Source organism: Mirounga leonina, unplaced genomic scaffold (genome assembly GCF_011800145.1).
Source record: "Mirounga leonina isolate KUSES-001 unplaced genomic scaffold, KU_Mleo_1.0 Mir_168, whole genome shotgun sequence".
In the NCBI taxonomy this organism is placed as follows: Eukaryota; Metazoa; Chordata; class Mammalia; order Carnivora; family Phocidae; genus Mirounga; species Mirounga leonina.
Window position 1 is genome coordinate 68,948,284 of NW_023270426.1, and position 24,403 is coordinate 68,972,686.

At 35.4% G+C, this 24,403-nt stretch overlaps 1 long non-coding RNA gene across 1 annotated transcript in view; it reads left to right on the top strand.

The window, feature by feature from the left end:
* The window catches only part of LOC118017051, a 147,081-nt gene extending 130,407 nt beyond the window's left edge, over positions 1-16,674 (top strand). Inside the window, exon 3 of the long non-coding RNA XR_004681043.1 lies at positions 15,114-16,674. This is a non-coding gene — a long non-coding RNA (uncharacterized LOC118017051). The remainder of the gene's footprint in view (positions 1-15,113) is intronic.
* Positions 16,675-24,403: the final 7,729 nt, after the last annotated feature.

Below are 24,403 nucleotides of genomic sequence, written 5' to 3' on the forward strand. Positions count from 1 at the left end.
TGATTCCAAATATATGACATTCTGGAAAGGCAAAACTATGGAAACAAAAAGCTCAGTGATTGCCAAGTGTGGGGAGTCAGTGGGAGATGAATAGGCATTGCACAGAGTATTTTAGGGCAGTGAAAATTCTCTGGAGGTATAAAAATGGATATAGGTTATTATGCATTTGTCCAAACCCATTGAATGTACAACACCAAGAGTGAACCCTTAAGTAAACTATGGACTTTGGGTGATTATGATGTGTCAGTATAGGTAAACAATGTACCATTGTGCTGATGATGTTGACAATGGGGAAGACTATTCATGTGTGGGAGCAGGGGGTATATGAGATATTTCTGTACCCTCCTCTCAACTTTATTGTAAGCCTAAAACTGCTCTTGAAAAGTAAAGTCTTTTTATTTTTTATTTATTTTTTTAAAGATTTATTTATTTACGTGAGAGAGAGAGGGAGTGCATGGGGAGAGGGACAGAGGAAGAGGGAGAGAGAGAAACTTTAGCAGAGTCCACACTCAGTGTATAGCCCGTTGGGAGGCTCCATCTCACAACCCTGAGATCACTACCTGAGCCCAAACCAAGAATTGGATGGTTAACCGACTGCACCACCCAGGCACCCCAAAGTCTTTTTTTTTTTTTAAAGAAATACATTAGGCATTTTTCTAGTAGAATATCAAGCCATTATCAAAGTTCCAGCATCTGTCCTCTACACATTTTATCTGTCCCAGCACTCAATTGAACAATTTTATAGAGATTTCAATTTCCAGGTTTTTCTAGTGTAGCAAAATGAGTGGAGATTGATATCCTCTTTCTATTAAGACAGAAATGCAGAGAGACAAGGTAAGATTTGTAGTTGGGAAATGGGGTCATCCATTGCAATTATTAAAAAGCATTTGCAACTACTGTGGTGATCCTGTGTAATGAGAATCTTCTCATCAAGATATCTTCTCATTCTCAGTATAGTGATGCCAGAGTTCATTTTCACAAGAAGCAAGTATAACACATGTTAATAAAATGAGTTTGTTTACATTATATGTAACTCCACTGGTCTTACTCTTGAAGATTATTAATATGTTTTAAGTGGAATTTCATTTGCTCTTAGTTAAGGAGAAAAACAGCCTGATGCATCAATATTTTCAAGATGAAAGGAGGGACAAAGGGCAGAAGATTCTTTCTCTTGGGGTAAGGAGGGGAGGTTCCTGGGAAAGGTTGGTAGGACATAGAAGGGCTCTTGGAAATAGGACAAGAGGAGTTACGGAGATAGAATGGTCCAAATCAAATGGCACTCATATTTCCATGGTACAACCCTCAAAAGTGTAAACCTAGAGATTTGCTTTCTGTCTTTCCCCATATTTCTTACAAGGAAACACATTTATTGGTTAAAGTCTCAATTCTCAGTCCTCCTACTCTTAAGGCCTTAGGTTGTTTGACTGTTAAATTAAGAACTTCCCAAACTTAAAGATGGGTAGAATTTAAATAGATGGACCCTAAGACATAAAATGGCAATTTAAAGGGAGCTACTCAACCAAGAATATCTGTGAATGGATCATTATGTAAGCAGGAAACAAAATAAAATTTTATTGTTTGGCCCCTTAATTTATGATGTTGCTTGTTATAGTTAACCTGCTTGACAAAAACAATGATTAAAGATATATATTTTATATAATATTATATATTATATATAATTATTATATGTTATATAACATACTTTATAAAATTCATGTATTGATAACATATCAATATAGTTATATTAATATCGATATATTATTAATTTATTAATATATAATTTTAATATTATATATTAATTATATATTATATATAATTATATGGTGTTATATGGTATATTGCATATAAGACATATATATTTTTAAATCAAAGTCAATGTTCTAATTAACAGCATCCCTATTGGCTTCTAGTGAGTCAATTTAATTTCTATCTTGCCTAATTTTGACATCCTCTTTGTAGACTGCCAAATAAAAAAAATTAAAAAAGGATACTGCCCACTGTTAAGACCTTTTATATACTAAGCCACAAAACTCAGGATTCTAAAAAAGACTGAGCACCAACAATAAATACTTTTTACTATACTCCCAACAATAGTGTTGGTGATACTGAAATAAAATATTACAAAAACCTTAGAAAGCTGACGCTTTTATTTTTCTGTTTTAATATCTGATGTGAAATATCAATAGCTATTGGATAATTTTCTAAATAAATACTGCTTTACCTTTTCCTGTTTGTTTTTAAAAATTTTGGGGGAATCATTTATGGGGCACAAAGAAGGAGAGTTGATGTCAGATAGGAAAATTGTATAGTATTCAAAACTAGAAAGTTAACTTGCCTCTCAAAATGATTTTAAAAATATTAATTCCGATGCATTTTTATTTCACTGAAGTACAGCTGTTGCATGATACATGGACATATTTAATACATTCTTGAATGTTTGTTTTTAGTTTTATATTGACTTTATAATCAAGGCAGTTGTTTGATTCAAAAACTTAAAGTCTACATTTAATTTAGCAAAAGTGAGTTGTTATATTTCATCTTTATGGAACCCATATTGTGGTACATGCTGTAATAGAGTTTAAGAGAATCTGTTCAAAGCTTTGCTACAGATTTTAGAAATGAATGTTGCAATTATTTTCTGTTGGGGTGTGCGAGATTGTTCTCCGCCCTTGGGTTTATTCATTCCTGATTGCTGCTCAACTGTCATAAGTCTCTTGAAAGAGGAAATAGTGAGTTGTTTCTTAAGACCAATTACCAGTCACATTTGAGAAAGCCAAATTGAGAAATCAGACTCATTTGTAACATATTTCTAACTTTGCATTAATGTGGATTTGTTTATACAAATAACCCATCAATTATGTTGTTTTCCAAATCCACAGAATTACACTAAATCTTTCAAAAACATAAAAGATGAACACAGAAAAAGGAAGTTGGAGATTGAAGGGGTATAATTCAAAAAAAAAAAAAAAATTGAATGACTGAACTACAAGGAATGCCCATATCCTGGACTTGTGCCTAATCCTTTGATCCTCAAGTTCTACTGATGGGAATCTAATTATGGTAAAATCATATTTTTTCATCTTCAAAAATTTGTTTTGCTCATACATATTTTCATTTATATTTTCAAAAATGTCTTAGCTTTTTGAAAATGAAAAAGCAAATATGAGAGGGAGCAATATACCTGACACAACCACCGACAAAGTTCGGTAATACAGAAATTGAGAGCAAGTTTATTTTTGTCTTGGTAAGGTGTTAAATGTGGTGAGGTACAAGGGAGTGCTGACTGGAGTGGAGATGAGCAGGCTGAAAAGCGGCACAGGCCGTGAGAAGGAAAGCCCCTTGTTTTTGAAGCTCACTCAGAGATCTTGTGCTCTCTTACTTGCTCTGGTTATGTCATGAGCAGGCTGGGTCCCTACCCACCAGAGCAGAAGCCGCATTTTTTTTTTTTTATAAAAAAATATGCGCGCGCGTGCGCGCACACACACACACACACACACCCCTTTTTGGTAGACTAGTAATGCACCAGCAGGGTCCATCTGAGAGCACATTTTTCTAATTTTCCTAAAGGGGGCAGGTATTTAAGCAGATGTACTGAGACTAGTTAAGCAACCCTGGGATAAGCAACCATTCCAGTTCTACACTTCTAGGGTTAGCATGAGTGCAGGATGGGTGTGATGGGCTGCATGGCAACAATCTGAAGAGCATCAAAATTAGTTACTACATATGGATTCTAGTTCCAGTTCTGTCACTCACTAAGCCATCTGAACTTCAGCCTCCCCATCTGCATACAGCATAGATGCTAACTTTTTAGCTCACCACAAGGGTAGTTGTGTACATCAAATGGAGTGCTATAGTCACTTCATAAGCTGAAAAGTACCAGAGCCACGTGAGCTATCGTGGAGGGGTGTTACATAGCAGCGGAGAGAGTGGTGAACTTGGAAGGATAAAGGCAGTTTTTTTTCTTGGCAATGCAGTATATTTACCCCAAGAGGAAGGAGAAAGACTGGTAAAAAAGCAAAACTTTTTGACTCAGACATCTCTCAAGTTTCACAGGGCCAATTTTGTGACTATGCCTGAAAAATTTTGATGCAGAAAAAGTTTATTGTAAGTGGGAAGTTTGTATAATTTTTAAGACTTTGCATCCACGCATTCAATTTACATATTCAGGAGAGAGAGAAAATGGCAGAGAATAATTTAAGCCATATGTGAAACTTGGCCAACTGGAGAATATAGAAAGTTTGTTATCAACAGGGCACCTCTACTTTTATCCCTAAACTGTTTGATAATCTCAGGATATCAATACCTCACACCATCTTATTTCATAATTCTTACCTAACGTAGAGACATTCTGTAAATAGTCCAACCCCAATTTAAACATCCTACAATACACCACACCTAAAAGCATTGTCAGTAAGACATTTTTTTTTTTAATGAGCTTTTTATTAAAAGGTATAAGTAGGGCCTGGCTTAACTATAATGTTTTTGATCTGGTAGCTTCCCATGAAAGAAACATGAACCATTGCCCCTGGAATTTTAGTTGGAGATATTCTTACAAATTCTGTCACATGGGAGAAGTACCAAAATATACCATGGTAGGAAAAAATTACTAGAAATGTTATGTTAATAAACTGAGCTATACCATTATTCAATAACAATAACATTAAACATGTGTCAGTATTTCAGTATTGTGTCCCTGAATTAGCCTAGAATAGATCATCGTTTGCCATTCCACATTATTTGTCCTAAAAAAATTAAGTGCCTAGAGGCCATGAAAGCAGAGGAGCAGAGTAGGGCACAGTCACAAATTTATGGTAACTCTTCTAACCTTTAAGCCAGTGCTTTATTACTAAGAGCTCTGTAGGACGTGCTTATGGAATATGCAAAAAGGATTTAGGATCTTTTTATAGCAAAAAAAACCATGCATATTGTCAAGGCATAAACAATATTCATGCAACCCAGTTTTAAATGAGAACATGCCTATGCATAACATAGCTACAGTAGTATATCATAAAAATAATTTATGTGACAACAAGTTATTTTATGTTCTAATTTTCCCTACTTAAAGGTTGATTGTTTCCTAAATCACAGCTTTTAGCACCAAGTCTAGAAACTACAGGAAGCATGTTTATTGCCTTTATGATCTTACAAGAAAAATGTAAATATCCAGAGGTTTAGAAGTTTTGTGTGTTTGTGTGTATGTGTGTGTGTGTGTGTGTGTGTTGTAGGAGCAAAATAGAATTTGTAACAAAGCTGCTAAATATATCACCCAAGCATGGCAATTACTTATCTTTATCCCACATTCCTTTATTCTTCCCAGTGGAATACTTGACCTTCCCACCACTGGAATGCTGTCTTTCAAACACTTCTCTTGTAGACCAAATCATAAATAAGCACATAAATAAGTAAATTCTAAGCACAAACATGGATGGTGTGTCAAGTTGCCTTGAGATTGTAGGTCATATAGAATTTATAATTCTTACAATAGACACTGAAAAATTATAGGTACGTTGCTCAAGACTCCCACACAAGTGGATCAATAGTAGTTTTCAATATCATGATTCTCACAATGTTCTTATGTGCAAAGATTTCCACATCACTGATTCGACCATCAAAGCAGTTTGGAATTTCAAATATTCTGTCTTTAGTTCCTTCATAAAAAAGAGATGAGTCATATTCCACAGAGACCTTACTTATGAGAGATCTTTATCTGCTACTCTCCCTAATAAAGATATCAAGATTCGATTTTTTTTCTAAGGACCATAAGTATAGTGTTTAAGTTTATAAACTCTTTCACTCTATGACCTATTAATCCAAGAAAGTTAATCTATGCAAAATCAAACAACAATAACAGAATTGGAAATAAGAGGGGTTTGGGTTGTTTTTTTGGGGGGGTTGTGTTTTTGTTTGATTTTAGTTTCAAGTTTGGTTGTTTGTTATTAAGAAAGAATAAGAATGTGATTTTTCTTGTCCATAGACTGGCAGGATGTAACAAGCACAAAAATTCTCTCTACATAATGGCTGCTGGACATGTCAGTTAAAACAAAACAAACAAATAAACAAAACCTCAAACCAACCAGACTCTCTCAGGTTTCAGATCTTTCTTGAGAACCAGTAGTCACACTGAGGGATCAGAGGTACCTACATATATGGGACTCTATTAAATGATCATCTTTGAGCTGATCTAGAGGAAGGGATGGAGAAGTGGACTTTTTTAAAGTACCTTCAGATATTTAGACTTAAAGACATACTTTTCACTTTCAGTAACTGCACATATAATGCTTCCAAGTATTACCTGGACACAGAGGAAATTAAACTGATAAGTAAAAATTATGACACAGGAAAAAATTTGTATTTAGCTCTTTCAAAACATCATGTATGAATTCCCAATTATAAAAGTGATGATAAATTTAAATATAAACTTAAATCACTAACACATGTAAAGCATGTATCAATCATGTTGTCTTGTCATTCCCATATCTCTTTAGAATCAAGAAAAGAGTCTAGAAGAATATGTATTAAAACAATACATTGAATTAGGGAAAAAAATTATTTATGTTTACTTTGGTATCATGAATAGAATTATCTTTGCCCTAAACATTTTAAGTCAGGCATATGTTAGAAATTTCTGGACATTAACATTATTAATTCATGAAGGGATTTCTAATTCTCTTTTTCTAAAATAATCATTCCTCCTTGTTATCTGCAGTATCATGTTGTCATAACAATTATTTTTATTTTATCCTCATAACAATTATTTTTATTTTTGTGTGTCATAACAATTTTTTTTAATTCTTTCCATTATGATATACACGTCTTTTTTTTTTCTTCTTTCCTACTAACTTAAAAGTACTCCAAGGCAAGCACTACATGGTATTTCATTTTTGTGTCCATGGCACTAAACTGGTTGTTTGGACTAGAGCAAATATTTGATAAATGTTAAGTAGAACAGGCCATCTTTCCTCATCTTATTCTCCCTGAAGTCTTGAATAAATGTAATTATTTAAAATTGGTGTTAATTTAGAAATATGATGTGTTCAAAGGATTAAGGACAATGGAGAAATTAGAGACATCTATGTCTATTATATATAGATATTATTTTTGAATATATTGAAAGTTCAGTAGTCTGGGTATGGTGTTTATGTTTATTTGGAATGATAGTTTTCAGCCTCCCCCAACCTCATGTAAGTAGGTTTTCTGATTTCTTTTCTGAAGTTGAGGAAGAAGGAAAATGTGCTTTTGGTCCATAGAAAATAGTTAACTTCTTAAAATACTGAAGATTTGTAAAAAAAAAAAAAAAATGCCTTAGAACAAATTCAAATTGCAAAATATGCAGCATTTCCTAATGGTACGAATCTTGAGATATTAAAAAAAAAAAAAAAAAGAAGAACTTGCTTCATTTGCAATGAAGGCTTAATAGAATCTCAGCAGGCAAAACCTCAGCTTATAGTAAATTCCCAAGCAAGAATTCCCAACTATAAACAAAACATATGAGTCCTTCATGTCTTCATATTTACTGACACAAATTGTTTACCAAAAGAAAAGGCATATAAATAATTTCTGCTGTATCTCAAAATGCTAATACTCTCAGTAGAATATTTCATGAAGTATTTATATAGCATTGCTAGAGACTCTGGCGAACTGTAAATCATGACACTCTTCAGTACAAGACTCTCAAAAATAAGCTCCCTGGGGTGCCTGGGTGGTTCAGTTGGTTAAGCGACTGCCTTCGGCTCGGGTCATGATCCTGGAGTCCCGGAATCGAGTCCTACATCGGGCTCCCTGCTTGGCAGGGAGTCTGCTTCTCCCTCTGACCCTCCCCCCTCTCATGTGCTCTCTCTCATTCTCTCTCTCTCAAATAAATAAATAAAATCTTTAAAAAATAAAAAAAAATAAGCTCCATGATTTTCAAAACAACAGGAAATCTACATTTAGATTTTTCTGCCTAGGATTTGTCACTTGACTTTGTACACATGTACAGCACACATACACACCAAAGGCCTTCAGTTCCATGTTCAATTTCCTCTAATATGTCCAATTTTAAATCTGTTTGAGTATTATATAACTAATCAAATGATAACAATGTAATAAAGAGGTAAGATAACTAGGCTCATTAAAAGGAGCATGTTCTCATGATTTTCTTTCCAGATCACCTTTGCAAAAGTTTTAATGATTTATATTGTATCTCCATGCTGGGTAGCTGAGAGTATGTGTAGAAGTTATATGACATGGTCTTAGAGAAAGCAGAAAGTAGAAACAAATTTGAAAGGAACAGTTAAAAGAAAGACTAATATTAGGTTTATTCCTAGGTATCTTATGGTTTTTGGTGCAGTTGTAAATAGGATTGATTCCTTGATTTAGTTGTAAATGGGATCGATTCCTTGATTTCTCTTTCTGCAGCTTCATTGTTAGTGTATAGAAATACAACTGACTTTTGTGCATTGATGTTCTATCTTTTGAATTTGCTGAATTCCTCTATCAATTCTAGCAAATTTTGGTGGGGTTTTTTGGGTTTTCTACATAGAGTATCATGTCTTCTGTGAAGAATGAAAGTTTGACTTCTTCTTCCCCAATGTGGATACTTTTTATTTCTTTTTGTTGTCTGATTGCTGAGGCTAGGACTTCCAGCATTATGTTGAACAACAGTGGTGAGAGTGGACATTCCTGTCATGTTTCTGGCCTTAGGGGAAAAGCTCTCAGTTTTTCCCTGTTGAGGATAATATTCACTGTGGGTCTACCATATATGGCTTTTATGATATTGAGGTATCATATGTACCCTCTCTCCCTACACTGTGAAGGGTTTTAATCAAGAAAGGATGCTGTACTTTGTCAGATGCTTTTTCTTCATTATTGAGAGGATCTTATGGTTCTTGTCCTTTCTTTTATTAATGTGGTGTATTACATTGATTGCTTTGTGGATGTTGAACCACCCCTTCAGCCAAGGAATAAATCCCACTTGGTCATGGTGAATAATCCTCTTAATGTACTGTTGGATCCTATTAGCTAGTATCTTGGTGAGAATTTTTGCATCCATGTTCATCAGAGATAATTGGTCTGTAATTCTCCTTTTTAGTGGGGTCACTGTCTGGTTTTGGGATAAAGGTAATGCTGGCCTCATAGAATGAGTTTGGAAGTTTTCCTTCCATTTGTATTTTTTGGAACAGTTTCAGAAGAATAGGTATTCATTCTTCTTTAATGTTTGGTAGAATTCCACTGGCAAGTCGGCCGGCCGTGGACTCTTGTGTATTTGGAAATTTTTGATTACTGATTCAATTTCTTTGCTGATTATGGGTCTGTTCAGGTTTTCTATGTCTTCCTCTTTCAATTTTGGTAGTTTATATTTTTCTAGGACTTTATCCTTTTCTTCCAGATTGCCTAATTTTTTGGCCTATAATTGCTCACAATATTCTCTTATAATTGATTGTATTTCTCCAGTGTTGGCTGTGATCTCTCCTCTTACATTCATGGTTTTATTTATTTGGGTCCTTTCTCTTTTCTTTTTGATAAGTCTGGCCAGGGGTTTATCAATCTTATTAATTCTTTCAAAGAACCAGCTTCTAGGTAAAGGATCTGTACTCTGAAAACTATAGAACATTTATGAAAGAAATTGAGGAAGACACAAAGAAATGGAAAAGCATTCCATGCTCATGGATTAGAAGAACAAATATTATTAAAATGTCCACGCTACCCAAAGCAATCTACACATTCAAAGCAATCCCTATCAAAATACTGTCAGCATCTTTCACAGAGCTGGAACAAATAATCCTAAAATTTGTATAGAGCCAGAAAAGACCCTAAATAGTTAGAGGAATGTTGAAAAAGAAAAGCAAAGCTGGTGGCATCACAATCCTGGACTTCAAGCTCTATTACAAAACTGTACTCATCAAGACAGTATGGTACTGGCACAAAAACAGACACATCTATCCATGGAACAAAACAGAGAATGCAGAAATGGACCCTCAACTCTATGATCAACTAATCTTCAACAAAGTGGGAAAGAATATCCAACAGAAAAAAGACAGTCTCTTCAACAAATGGTGTTGGGAAAATTGGACAGCCACTTGTAGAAGAATGAAACTGGACCATTTCCTTATACCATACACAAAAATAGACTCAAAATGTATGAAAGGCCTAAATGTGAGACAGGAATCCAACAAAATCCTCTAGGAGAACACAGGCAGCAATCTCTTTGACCTTGGCCACAAGAACTTCTTGTTAGAAATGTCTCCAAAGGCAGGGGAAACAGTGGCAAAAATGAACTATTGGGACTTCATCAAGATAAAAAGCTTTTGCACAGCAAAGGAAACAGTCAGCAAAACCAAAAGACAACCTGCAGAATAGAAGATATTTGCAAATGATGTATCAGATAAAGGGCTAGTATCCAGGATCTATAAAGAACTTATCAAAGTCAACACCTAAGAAAACAATCTAATCAAGAAATGGACAGAAGACATGAACAGACATTTCTCCAAAGAAGACATCCAAATGGCCAACAGACACATGAAAAGATGCTTGACATTACTTGGCACCAGGGAAATACAGATCAAAACTACAATGAGATACCACCTCACACCAGTCAGAATGGCTAAAATTAACAAGTCAGGAAAAACAAATGTTAGCGAGGATGTGGAGAAAGGGGAACACTCTTACACTGTTGGTGGTAATGCAAGCTAGTACAGCGACTATGGAAAACAGTATGGGCGTTCCTCAAAAAATTAAAAATAGGGTCCTCTGTGTTGCTTAGTTGGTTAAGCGTCTGCTTTCGGCTCAGGTCATGATCCCAGGGTCTGCTTTTCCCACTCCCTGCCACTCTGCCTGCTTGTGCTCTCTCTCTATCTCTCCGTCAAATAAATAAATGAAATTTTTTTAAAAAATAAAAATGGAGCTACCCTATGACCCAGGAAATGCACTACTAGATATTTACCCAAAGGATACAAATGTAGTGATCCAAAGGGGCACCTGCACCCCAATGTTATAGCAGAAATGTCCACAGTAGCCAAACTATAGAAAAAGCTGAGATGTCCATTCACAGATGAATGGATAAAAAAAATGTGGTATATGTAGACAATGGAATATTACTCAGCCATCAAAAAATTGAAATCTTACCATTTGTAACAACACAGATGGAACTAGAGGGTATTATGCTAAGTGAAACAAGTCAACCAGAGAAAGACAATTATCATACGATTTCACTCATATGTGGTATTTAAGAAACAAAACAGAAGATCATAGGGGAAGGGAGGGAAAAATAAAATAAGACGAAATCATAGAGGGAGACAAACCATAAGAGCTTCTTAACTATAGGAAACAAACTGAGGTTTACTGAAGGGGAAGTAGATGGGGGGATGGGGTAAATGGATGATGGGCATTAAGGAGGGCACATGATATAAAGAGCACTGGGTGTTATATGCAACTGATGAATAACTGAACTCTATCTCTGAAACAAATGATAAACTATATGTTAATTAATTTACTTTAAATAAAATAAAATTTAAAAAAGAAATAAAGGAGAAGAAATAATTACTTGACAGACGTAGAACTAAAGATTATTGCAAGGACCGAAAATATTACAGGAGAAGGCATAATATATAAAAACTACAAAAAAATTAGCTTAGGTGAAATTTAAAATGTTTATATCAGTAAAATTTTAAAATTAGCACCTTCTTGATATATAATATTTTTTTAAATGTATCTACCTAGAATCAGATTATCTAGGTAGGCAGCAATGTTAAGTGTAATCAAATCCAGTTCCACCATCAACAAGTTAAAAATTGAACCTACATGTACTAATGGTATAAATATTGGAAGCCAGTCTTAAATGAAAACTGTGTCATTCAATGTCTCATGCAAAATTAGGCACTGACCTTCAAAAATAACTTGTTACAATAAAATGAAGTGAGTTCATTCCTAGTAGAAATGATGATGAAATGTTTGCCATTGTTGAAATCTGAATCAAACATGGATGGTAAGAAAGGAATGTCTCACTGCTCCTTTTTTAAAAAAGATTCCGTGTTAAAGAAGAAGATAGCAGGAGGGGAAGAAAATCAGGGGGAAATTGGATGGGTAGACGAACCATGAGAGACGATGGACTCTGAAAAACAAACTGAGGGTTCTAGAGGGGAGGTGGATGGGAGGATGGGTTAGCCTGGTGATGGGTATTAAAGAGGGCACATTCTGCATGGAGCACTGGGTGTTATGTACAAACAATGAATCATGGAACACTACATCTAAAACTAATGATGTAATGTATGGGGATTAACATAACAATAAAAAATTAAAAATAAAAAAGATTCCGTGATGAAAAAATGTATACTAAAACTAGAGATATATCAACATCATACATTCCAAAAATATTACCCTACAAAAACTGATGTGATTATAAAGAAGTCTTCAGTGTATCCCTTTTTAATTATTGAAAAAAAAAGTTTTATCCTCTAATTATAAAATTTGTATTAGGCAATACTTATTAAGCTAATTAAGTAGTATTGTTTAATATCAGGCTTAATGACCCATTCAAGAAGACAGGGAAATATTACGTGAAATTAGAATTATTAAAGAAAATCTAATGTGCATAATACCGACATATATAGGAAACATCTAGATGCAACCATTGCTATGAAATAAAATATTGATCTTTATAAAATTATATATAGCTCAGAAAAGATTGTTTCTCTAAGATTGTAAAGATGTCAATGTATATAATCTTATATTTAATTTATGTGATTAAAGTTACATAATATATATATTTTTTTAATATTTATTTATTTATTTGAGAGAGAGAGAGAGAGAGAGCAGGCAGGGGAAGGAGCAGAGGGAGAGAGAGAGTGCTACTTCCTGCTGAGTGTGGAGCCTGACTTGGGGCTTAGTCCCAGGACCCTGAGATCATGACCTGAGCCGAAATCAAGAGTCAGCTGCTTAACCGACTGAGCCACCCAGGTGCTCCTAAACTATATATTTTTTTAAACTCAATATATCTTTAAAAATAATGTAACTGGAGGGGCGTCTGGGTGGCTCAGTTGGTTAAGCGTCTGCCTTTGGCTCAGGTCACGATCCCAAGGTCCTGGGATCAAGACCCACATTGGGCTCCTTGCTCCGCAGGAAGCCTGCTTCTCCCTCTCCCACTCCCCCTGCTTGTGTTCCCTCTCTCACTGTGTCTTTCTCTGTCAAATAAATAAAATCTTAAAAAAATAATAATAATGTAACTGGACAAAATAATTTGTTAATGTTACAAATTTAGTCAGGTAGGGACATGCCATCCTTTGTTTCTCTTCACTTTTCAGTACAAAAATGTTGCTGCATATTACATTTATTGTTGTTAGCCAGGAAAAATAATAATAAATTTTTCTTGGCTAAAAATTAAATTATTCCAAAATTTTGAGATCATGGTATACAGTTTCATATATTATGTGTTTTATAATATTTCTATAACATATATTTCATGAAAATATATTACTTGGCTTATGGTATTTAAAAGAACAGAACAATGTCTAACAAGCTGTTTTTCAATAAAAGGTAGCAATTATTTAGTTTCAAATATCTTGTAAGATAATAGGGACCATGTATCTCTTCTTTCCCATTCTCTCAGATACAGTTCTGTCTTCAAATGAAATGACCCTGGCTAGGATCTTGTTGTAAAAATAAATCCCATCAAACTACAAAAAAGCATTAAGCAAATCCTTTCATAATAGGTAACACATATACAACTGTATCCCCCTGCCCTGTCCTGGCTCATTTTCTACTCCCCAAGGCTATTCCAGTCAAAGTGGATCTGGGTGCTGTCACACAGTTCTGTCTGATGAAGACATCTGCCACACTCTTCACCACTTCCTCCAATTTCCCAGTGTCCTAATAGAGATACACATTTTCTATAATATTATGCAATGCTGTCTCATTAATCGGAATATCTAGTTGATGTATCTTTTAGTGATTCATTCAGAGACAGGGCTTTAAATAGCAGCCATTTATATGTTAATTAATAAAGTGACATGCACAGCCCTGTGATTAGACCATGCACATAGCCTACTGAGCATATTGCTATTTTGGATTTTCCTCCCACATGAAGATGAAGAGCTGCCCTCTCTAGTTCCCTTTTAGTATGCTTATGCAAGTGAACTCTTTCTATATTCTTGTTAATAAAGGGCATTCTCATCATTAAGAATAATTTTTAAGGGAAAATAGCAACTGCTTGTATCACATTGATCTTACCTTGTGAGGATGTTGACAGGCTTTACTAAAAGCTTCCTTTAACCACTAAGTCTCAGAATTGGAAGGAAGGAAAGGGGGAGATTAAATCATTTGAAATTAATAGGGGACCCATCTAAAGGTGAAATATGTTCTAAGTTATCACAGAAGACAATTTGGTAGCCCAAAACATGACACCGTTATCTAAAACAATTAGAGGCTGATAATTATTTTTTCTTCACTAAATATGTTTTGAGGAGCTACTGTGGGTAGGCTTTATGCACACATTAGTAAAAAGGAGATATAGTGGTGTGGAAATCTAACATTCTTATAGTATTTTTAACATGAATTACAACTAGCAGCAGATTCTCTGGGAATAATTATTTAATGATTATATTACCCCACAATTTAGTGGCTTAACACAGCAATCACTTATTTTGCTCTAAGATTTGTATGTAGGTTAATAATTTCACTTGGGCTCAACTAAGCTATTCTTCTGCCAGTCTTGATTAGGTTCGCTCATGCTTCTGTGTTTAGCTGCTATTTCTGCTTCTGAGTTGCTTCTGCATCTGGGGGTTGACTCATCAGCTGAAATCATGAGAGTGACTTGGTCCCGTGTCTTACTCACCCAGGAGGCCAACACAGCCATCTCTACAAGGTGGAGATGTAGAGGGTCAAAGAGCATCGAGAGAGAACAAGCCCCAGTAGGCAAGTTTTTTTCAATTATCTGTTCATATCAAGTAGATTTGCTATTGTGCCACTGGCCAAAAGAAGCCATGCGGATAGTCCAAGATTCAGTGTTAGAGGAGACCATTGCAGGCATGAATATGCAAGGGCATGAGTAAAAAAGGAACCATGATTATAATGTTATAATGGTGCCCTGACCCCAATGCTTCACTTTTCTCATAAAGCAAAAGACATTTCTTTCTTACCAGGACCCCCAGAAGTCTCACTGGATGATCATGGAATCAATCTCAAAATCCAAGACCCTGAAGTCTACAATCAAATTTAATGAAGATTTTTGATGTAGTTATTCTTGATTCTGAAATCTATGAAATAAAAAGCAAGTTATCTGACCTCCTCATACATACACCCCATGGGGAAATAGGAATGGGAGAGTCACAAAAGATTCTGTGGTTTGTAATGGGTGGGGAAACAAAAGGCTTATACAGTCTGCTGTATAAGTCTTCTGAAGTCTTGACAGGTACCTGTTGCCAAGGCCCTTATACACAGAATGTTCCTTTATGAGGGCCCAGTTCTGTTCCCTGAGAGTGACTCCCCATTCCATTATCTTCTGTTATTCTTGGCTTTTCTCTCTGGACTCTTGGATTCACACACTCACACATTTTTATTTTTAATGTTAAAAAAAATGCTCTGTACTTACAATGTAGTTGCTTTCTAAGCCTGTTACTTGCCCACAGAAAGGTCCAAAAGTCTTTTAGAAACTTCAGCAGTATCATCCCATTTTTATCTAATCTGGTATGGTCTTTTGTTAATAAAACTCTCTTAAAAATCTGTGGAATTTCTACATATCAAATTGAGGCCCACTCTATTGAAGCAAAAATGCACCAACAGTTCTTTTTGAGATCAGCCTTTTTCCACTCTGGACATTTCAGGCTTCTATGGACAATGTCATAAAGATCCTTGGAATCCCTTTTGTCTGACTCATCTGCTCTCAGTGGAGGGGGCTTTTGCTCTTCAGGAGACATTTTAAAATGTCAGGAGACATTTTTTGGTTGTCACAATTGGAATGAGAGTGGTGTTCTGTCATTTAGTGGGTAAAGGCCAAGGATATTCCTAAACATCTTTCAATGAACAAGACACTCCCCACAATGAAGAATTATCTAGTCCCAAATGTCAATAGTACTGAGGTTGAAAAACTACTAGGCACTCACTTAAATAGTTGGGAAGTTTTAAGAGAAGTTTGTGGTTTGTACAGCCATACCCTTGCCTGAATATTCCTCCTTAAACTGCATTTTCTTTAAAAATCATTTATAAGCTAGAGGATGAACTGAGAGTCAAGTTTATTTTCTAACCTAGCAAGTCCTGTTCATCTCTCTGCCCTCTAAATTTTGCTTACATATTAAATGGTCCCCTGCTTAGTTCAGCTACCTGTTATAACACCTTATTTTATGTGGTTAGGTTCACCTAACAGATATTTTTGACATCATTTCTAACCAGACCCAAAAAGTTTTAGGAACTTTTTTGAGATTCCAGAATACTACAAGTGACAGTTTTGCCAACTGTTACCCACACAAGCTGCCATTTTTCTAGCATCCAAAAACAATTTCCTCAAATTTTCAGCCTTCACTAACAGATTTTTCCCTGTGTTTCTGGACTGCATTAACAATTTCCTTATTGCCACTGCCTGTCACACAATCCCAAAGCCAATGTCATGTTTTTTATTCTTTTTACAGCAGTGCCTCATTTCTGGTACCGATTTTGATATCAGTTAACTTTTTTTCCTGTATAATAAACCACATCAACTTTTAGTAACAGAAAAAAAAAAAGCCCCAAATATTTATTTAGTTCACAATTCTAACGGTCATCAATTTGGACTGGACTCAGCTAGGTGGTTCTTCCTCGGGCAATGGACATGCTTTCTCATGCATCTGCATTCAATTGTTGGTCATTTGGAAAATATTGCTTTGTAGAGCTGACTGGCTGTCAATGGGGCAGTGGGACTGACTGGGCTATATGCCTCTCAACACCCAGAAGGCTACCCCAAGATCAAGTACAGGAAAGTGCTTTTCAGGGGTCTGTTCCTTTGTCATGTTTGATACTGACCCATTAACCAAAGGGCCAAAACAAATTACATGGTCAAACCAAGATTCAGTTTAGGAAGGGATTATCCAAGGTAATAGTCACAGAGATGCATAAATATAGCATAAAAAACCAGAGGATATTTTTTAAAACCACTTTACTAAGATTGGTTAACATATAAAAAGGTGTACATATTTAATATATGCAACTCTGTGAATTTGCAGGTAAGTATATACCATGAAACCATCACTGCGATCAAAGTCATAAACATATCCATCACCTCCCAGTTTCCTCCCACCCTGTTTATTATTACTATTTTTGCATATATGTGTAGAAATACTTAACATAAGATCTGCCCTCTTAGAAAATTTTAAGTATATAATATTGTTAGTTATATGCATCATGCTGTGGCGTAGGTCTCCAGATCTTTATTATCTCTATTTATCTTCTATAACTGAAACTTTGGACTCTTTGACAATCACCACCCAATTTCCCCCTCCCCACAAACAACTTAAATGTTGTTTGTTAAATCAACAGATAAATGGATAAATAAAGTGTGGTATAGGGGCGCCTGGGTGGCTCAGTCGTTAAGCGTCTGCCTTTGGCTCAGGTCATGATCCCAGAGTCCTGGGATCAAGCCCCACATTGGGCTCCCTGCTCAGTGGGAAGCCTTCTTCTCTCTCCCCCACTCCCCCTGCTTGTGTTCCCTCTCTCACTCTCTCTCTCTGTCAAATAAATAAATAAATATTTAAAAAAATAAAGTATGGTATATACATACAGTGGAATATTAGCCTTAGAAGGAAATCCTGCCACCTTTGACAGCATGGGTGGGCCTGGTGGACATTATGCTAAATAGAATACAAATACTGTATGATCTCACTTATATAAGGAATATAAAATAGTCAAACACATATAACCCCAAAGTTTTAAGAGTTTTCTTAATAGGTCTTTATTAGTAACAACAAAAATTATTAAACATTAGATTAGCTCCTTTAGTAGTAAAAATAATTCTTTGTAGATACTGCAGGAAGTGTATCATTTTTGTTATAGTTCAATAAATTCTCATAAAAATATGAAAATTGTAGGGAAATAATGGAAATATGTATTATATATGACACCATGGCACAATCAAGTTATATTATGATAATGCAAAATGAAAACTCCGGACAGGTGATCTCTACATGTAATTTTGAAAGGGAATTTGGATCAAGATTTATTAGCTTAGTCCCTGAATTTTAGCCCCAGTCCTAAACCCATAATGCATTATGGTAGTAACTTCTATGAATTTGTGGAAGTCAAATGAGGATTTCTACTGTTATATAGCCAAGAAAGAAAAGCCAAGAAAGAGAAGCCAAAGAGAAATGAAACAGTCTCAGTCACATCTATACTCAGGAGCCTTTCCCCACCCCTCTTTGTTTGTTTGTTTGTCTTACTGTTCCAGGAGAGAGACCTATGTTGGAATTCTCCTTATTCTGCTTTTATCTTTTAACGCTTTAAGAGTTATATGGCAGGGATTTCCCCAATAAACAGCCACTGTGTTTTCAAATGTCTTTATTCCACTAATGGTGAAAAGGAGACTCAAACTTATTTGGCAATTGGACTGGGTGTCTAAACTCAGAACAGAAGTAGACCCCTAACTGCCCATTCTACTCTAATGCATGAATGATGCTGTCATCTAAGGAAAAAAAATAATTTTAGGCTCCATTTAAATATGAAAGCCTAATAATCTGGCAAGATAAGAATACTCAAAACCTTAATTTCTGATTCCTTGATTTTTAGTAAAACAAAACAAACACAACAAAGCATAAAAATAAATTAGCTTTTAAAAATGAAGCCATTTTGGCCACCACAGATCCTCATGCATCTGTTTCCAAGGTTTTGGAAATTTAATAGAGAGGGAGAGATGGAGAGAGAGAGAACTCTCCAACCCATACTGTTGATCAAGGAAAGATGAACATAAAAATCCCTACTGCAGGTTGCAGTTCTTCTAGGTATAGTAATATCTTGAAATACACATATCTAACTCAAATCTAACTCAATTGTTCAGCTTTGTGACACAAATATTAGCTGTTAAGAAATTAGTTTTGTTTTGTTTTATGACAGTCATAATAATTAGAAAACTTTTAATTCTTTTTTTTTGTATTTGTGGCTTTTGACTATCTCATGAAATTAAGAAGACATGAGGAATAAAGTCATATGTTGATGGTATTTGTCTTTTTTTTTTTTTGAGTGGAGTGATTAACAAATTAAAATTCATAGACTTACAGAATACTTGTTGGGGAGGGAAATGGAAACTAATATTATGGTAAATCCTGAAATGTGTCCAAAATCTATTACTGTTACTTTAAATCCAGATAAATGTCAAAGCTCTCTTAATCCTTTTTCTTGCAATTGAAAAATTATCCTGAATCATCTTCAAAACTAGGTTCCTCTTCTACTTTTCTTTGGCACTGTTGGGGTATTAAGATTTCATGAAATTATAGTTATTTATGAGTAAAAATGTGAATTTTATACCTAAATTTACAGTGATGCCTTTAGATGAAATACTAATTAAGACTTAGTGGATGAACCTTTGGAGTAATAGGTTTATTTTCCAATAATGAAACAAATAGGCATAGAGTGCATAATGATACCACTCTTAATGACACCACAATAGCAAAATGATCACCTAGTTAAATAAGCAAAGATGCAAATAAAATAAGCATGATTCTAATTATAAATTGGCTATCCTAGGATTAATTAGGATATAATTGTAGTAAACACATCAATTTATCCATATCTTTATGTAACAAATCCACTGGATGGCAGCTAAACCAAACAGATCAAGTAAAATTTTTTTGATGATTCATAGAAACCATGATATAATGTGGCACAGCCAAGGTGACTCTTCAGTCACCTTTCAATTTGATGTTTAGATCATAAAATGCAGATTTGTAAAATAACAATAAACAATATCTAAAGGTAATATCCCCAAAAGACAGGCATGATGCAAATATATGTCAGTATAGTTTAGGTAAAATGTATTGCATGTCATCTCCTTTTTATGTTCTAGTTCATTACACAAACAATTATTTTTTTTTAAGATTTTATTTACTTATTTGAGAGAGAGAGAACTTGTTGGCGGGGGTGCGTTGGGGAGAGAGAGAGAAGCATACTCCCTGATGAGCAGGGAGCCTGAGGCAAGGCTTGGTCCCACGACCCTGAGATCATGACCTGAGCTGAAGACAGACACCTAACCAACTGACACAATTATTGAAAGTTTCTATTTTACTTTGAATGCACTCCTATACATTGGGATATTATATACTTTTTACTTAAAAGCATTTATCTTTAAATTTTTTATACTTTTTCCATTTTGTTTTTCATTTTAAAAATTAGTTTTAACAGTGTTATCTATTTACATGGATTCACTCTGGCCCAGACACTTTTGACAATGCTTAATGTCTTTTATTTATTCAATTGAGAATCTATATGTAATTTTTTTGCATAATATATGAATACCCTCCTCAACTGGCTCCAGTGTTAATTCTCTCTTTATTCAAAATTTATCCTCATCCAGATTAAACATGAGTAGTCATTTATTGCCTTGTATGTTATTATAATTCATCACAGAAGTTCATATGAGTGGTAGATTTGTCATACTCAAACTGTGTCATCTGAACCAAGGTAAACCATGACTAATATATTAGAGGTGTTTTAACGTTCTTTAGGAAGAAATATGGAGATATTATCACATTGAATTGTAATATATTATTTTTTAAACTCCTATTTTTTTTTTGAGCCTTTGGAACCCTGCTTGTTATTTACTAGTTAATGAAAGCAAATACCAAATGCACAAATTAGTTGCAAATCCATTGCCAAATGCCTAGTTACTTTGAGTCATGCAAGACCAGTATTTAGCAAGCTTGTTATGGAACGACAGCTATGTTATGCACTGTTACATTTTCAAAGTCATTTCACTGAAGGAGAAATGATTAATGAGCAGCTGATGCAATGACCTGCTGCTAGGATTAATAAAGAGGAGACCACCATGTCCAACGAAGCACTGATCATAACTTGTCATCTTATAAACACATTTATGCTAGCTCCAGATTCATTGCCTTTTTATGGAAATTTAAATCTTTCCCAATGCCTCCATTAATGAACATGAAAATGCAAACAGAGTTTTATTACCATCAAAGGCCCAGGAATGCTTCATGGGGTGCCGAGGGCTGCACAATTGATTGTTGGGCTCTTTTAATGATATCAGTTCAGCGAAATCTCTTTCAAGCTACTGGATTTATAGAATGTGTGTGTCCACCTGAAATATTATTTTCTTATAGCTCTAAGGCAGGCAATTTCACCTCATTATGAGCAATTCTGGTCAGGAAGCACCCTTAGAAGTTTTATTCAGTAATGCATTTTACCTATATAGGGAATTTCTAATCATAACTCAACTCTAGAACAGCACAGAAGGGAGCAATTATCACCAGGTCCTCTGAAGTTTGTCTTCATAATAATGTATTAAGTTCACAAAGCTTCTCAACTCCAGATTATGGGAGTCAAGAAGATGGTAAATTATGGCATCATTCTTGAGAAATGACATCAGAAGGAACATTTCAATAACTTCAGAAATAGGCCTCCAAATTGCACAGGCACCATTTAGAACACACACCAACACCCAACACAAAACCCCCAACCAAGTTACATCACAGAAACATTTTGAGATAATAAAGGTCATGAAAATCTTGAATATTTTACAAAAGCAACAATGTCAGGGCAGCAGATCAGGCTTGTTGGCATTGCTAAAGCTGACAGAATCTGGAAAGGATGATATATAGTTGGTGTTAAGGAGGTTAATAGTTTTATTATGTAAATATGAATGAATCAGTGAATCGATGAATGGGTGAATGAATGAATGGAAATATGGAGGCTTCTTTAATTTTGTTTACTAGTGAGTGCCAGCCAGGCATTTGTTCTAAACTTGAACACACCAGTAGGTGACTATGATGATTTGGCAGAGTATTGATATGGGCAGAGTATTTCTACATAATTAAAACAGTGGAAAAATCACACAAAACTAGGTTTGATCAAATGACAATTGTATTAGTTATCTATTACTGGATAACAAATCACTACAAACTTTGCCGTAGATACAATCTACATTTGTAATCTTAGTTTTCACGGTTCAAAACGGCATAAAATGGCTCCTATGCTCAGGGTCTCACCTGGGTGCTGTCAAGTTGTCATACTGGCTGTGTTCTAGAGCTTAGGGTCCTATTCCACGCTCATGTACTTGTTTGCAGAATTCAGTTCCACTGGGTTATAGGATGTAAGTCCCTATGTTCTTGCAGACTCTCAACCAGCAGCCAGCCTTAGCTCTTAGATACCATCAGCAATTGCTCTGCATGTGGCTCTCTCAGAGGCCCCATAACACCATGGTAGCTTACTTCTTCAATACCACAGAGAATTATATAATGCAATGTGTGTGTGTGTGTGTGTGTATATATATACACACATATATATATATATATATATAATGCAATGTATCTTATATAATGCAATGTAATCCCATCACTTTTATTATATTTTATTAGGACATGACTAATAGAAGATCACCTTCAGATGTATCTACCACACACACACACACACACACACACACACACACACAAACAACTTTGTAAGTAAAATGCACTACAAATAAAAGTAAAAACAAATAATGACTGAAGAAAATAACCAATATGACAAATATTCACCTTTACCTCATTATCAATAGGTTAACAGAGAAATGTCAAATCTTATCAATCATTCTGTCTTCTGAATTGATAATTTTTCTTTAATTTTAATCTTAGTGTAGGATTCAATGCTACTGAAGTGAGCATAGCAAGATGGGCACTTCCATATAGTTCTGGCAGAAGTACCTTCTTTATGAAAAGCAGAGGTTGAACAACATCAGAGTCATTACCTGTCTTCACCCCTGCCTTGTCAGAGAGATCACTGCTATGTTTCCATAAGTAGGAAGAGCACTGGAAATTCTTTAAGTCTGTAAATCAGTTTTACAACCTGTTAAGCTGTTTGAACAATCTGCAAGGCTAATGTGTGTAATAATTATCGAAAGGAAACCTACCATCTCCAAGGAATGGAAAGTTAATGCCTTTCCTAGAATTATAAAGGTAACGCAATCTGAGCTCTGTTTTTGCCAGGCACAAAGAGCCAGAGGGAAATACTGTTGTCCAAGGCATGTCAAAGACACAGGGCCATGGTACACTACAGTCACCGTGGATGAGGACCCCCTGGGTTATACCCCAGAGTCAGAGAGAATCAGAAATAGACCTATGAACCCTAGCAGGAACTGCTGCGCAGTTCAGATCTTATGCCCTCATCCAAACAATCGCCAAATAATAAGGATTCCATTTCCTGTTTATCTCTAAACCCTTCCATGATTGCCCGCATGCGGCCAGATTCTCATCATTTCAGTTCTGGATTACTGCAGCTGCCACGTGTCCGTCTTACCTCCAATTTTACTCACTTCCTGAATGCCAGACAAGTGACCTGTAGAAAGGGAAAATCCTCTGTTGTTGTTGTTGTTGTTGTTGTTGTTTGTTTTTTTGCTTTTAACCTTGTGGTGTCCTCCTTGGCTGATCTCAGCACAAAATCTAAAATCCTTCCTGTGCCTGTATTTATCTAGTCCTTTAAGTAATTCTTCAATTCATCTTCCTCCATCTTCCTTTTCTCCCTCTTCTCCCTCTTCTTTCCCATCATCTAACCTTTGGAACCATTTGTTGTTTTTGGAAGAGAAAATGCTATTTCTTGTCACTAAGCCTTTTGACATATTCTGTCATCCAAATGATATTGTCTAATTTCTTCACTTTTTACCTAATTATCTCTCACTCTTCTGATCTAGCTTAGGCATGCCTTTCTAAGGACTTTGAAGAAGTTTCTCCTCACCATCCACACATGCGTCAGACTGTGTATACCCATCACAATTGCCCAGACGTATCATAAAACGTAAGGGTTGTTTTAGTCCACCCTGAGAACTCTTTGTGGGACAATACTATTTTCCTTGACCTTCTTTTTCCAACCTAGTGTTTAGCAGTTAGCATATATATATTTTTAAAAAGATTTATTTATTTATTTGAGAAAGAGAGAGAGAGAGTGTGGGGAGAGGCCAAGGGAAAGAGAGAGAGAATCTCAAGCAGACTCTGCACTGAGTGTGGAGCCCTTCGATCTCACGACCTTGAGATCATAACCTGAGCCAAAATCAAGAGTCGGTCGCTTAACCGACTGAGCCACCCAGGCGCCCCAGCAGTTAGCATATTTTAATAAAGATATGATAAATGAACAAAGGATCTAAATATTCAGATGCCTTCCCTGATGACTTAGCAGTCCAAGGATCACCCTGTAACTGTTCATAAAATAATAAGTGATTTCAGACCTCAGAGTACAGGGTAGATGCCGCCTCCAGAGCGGCTCACTGAATACT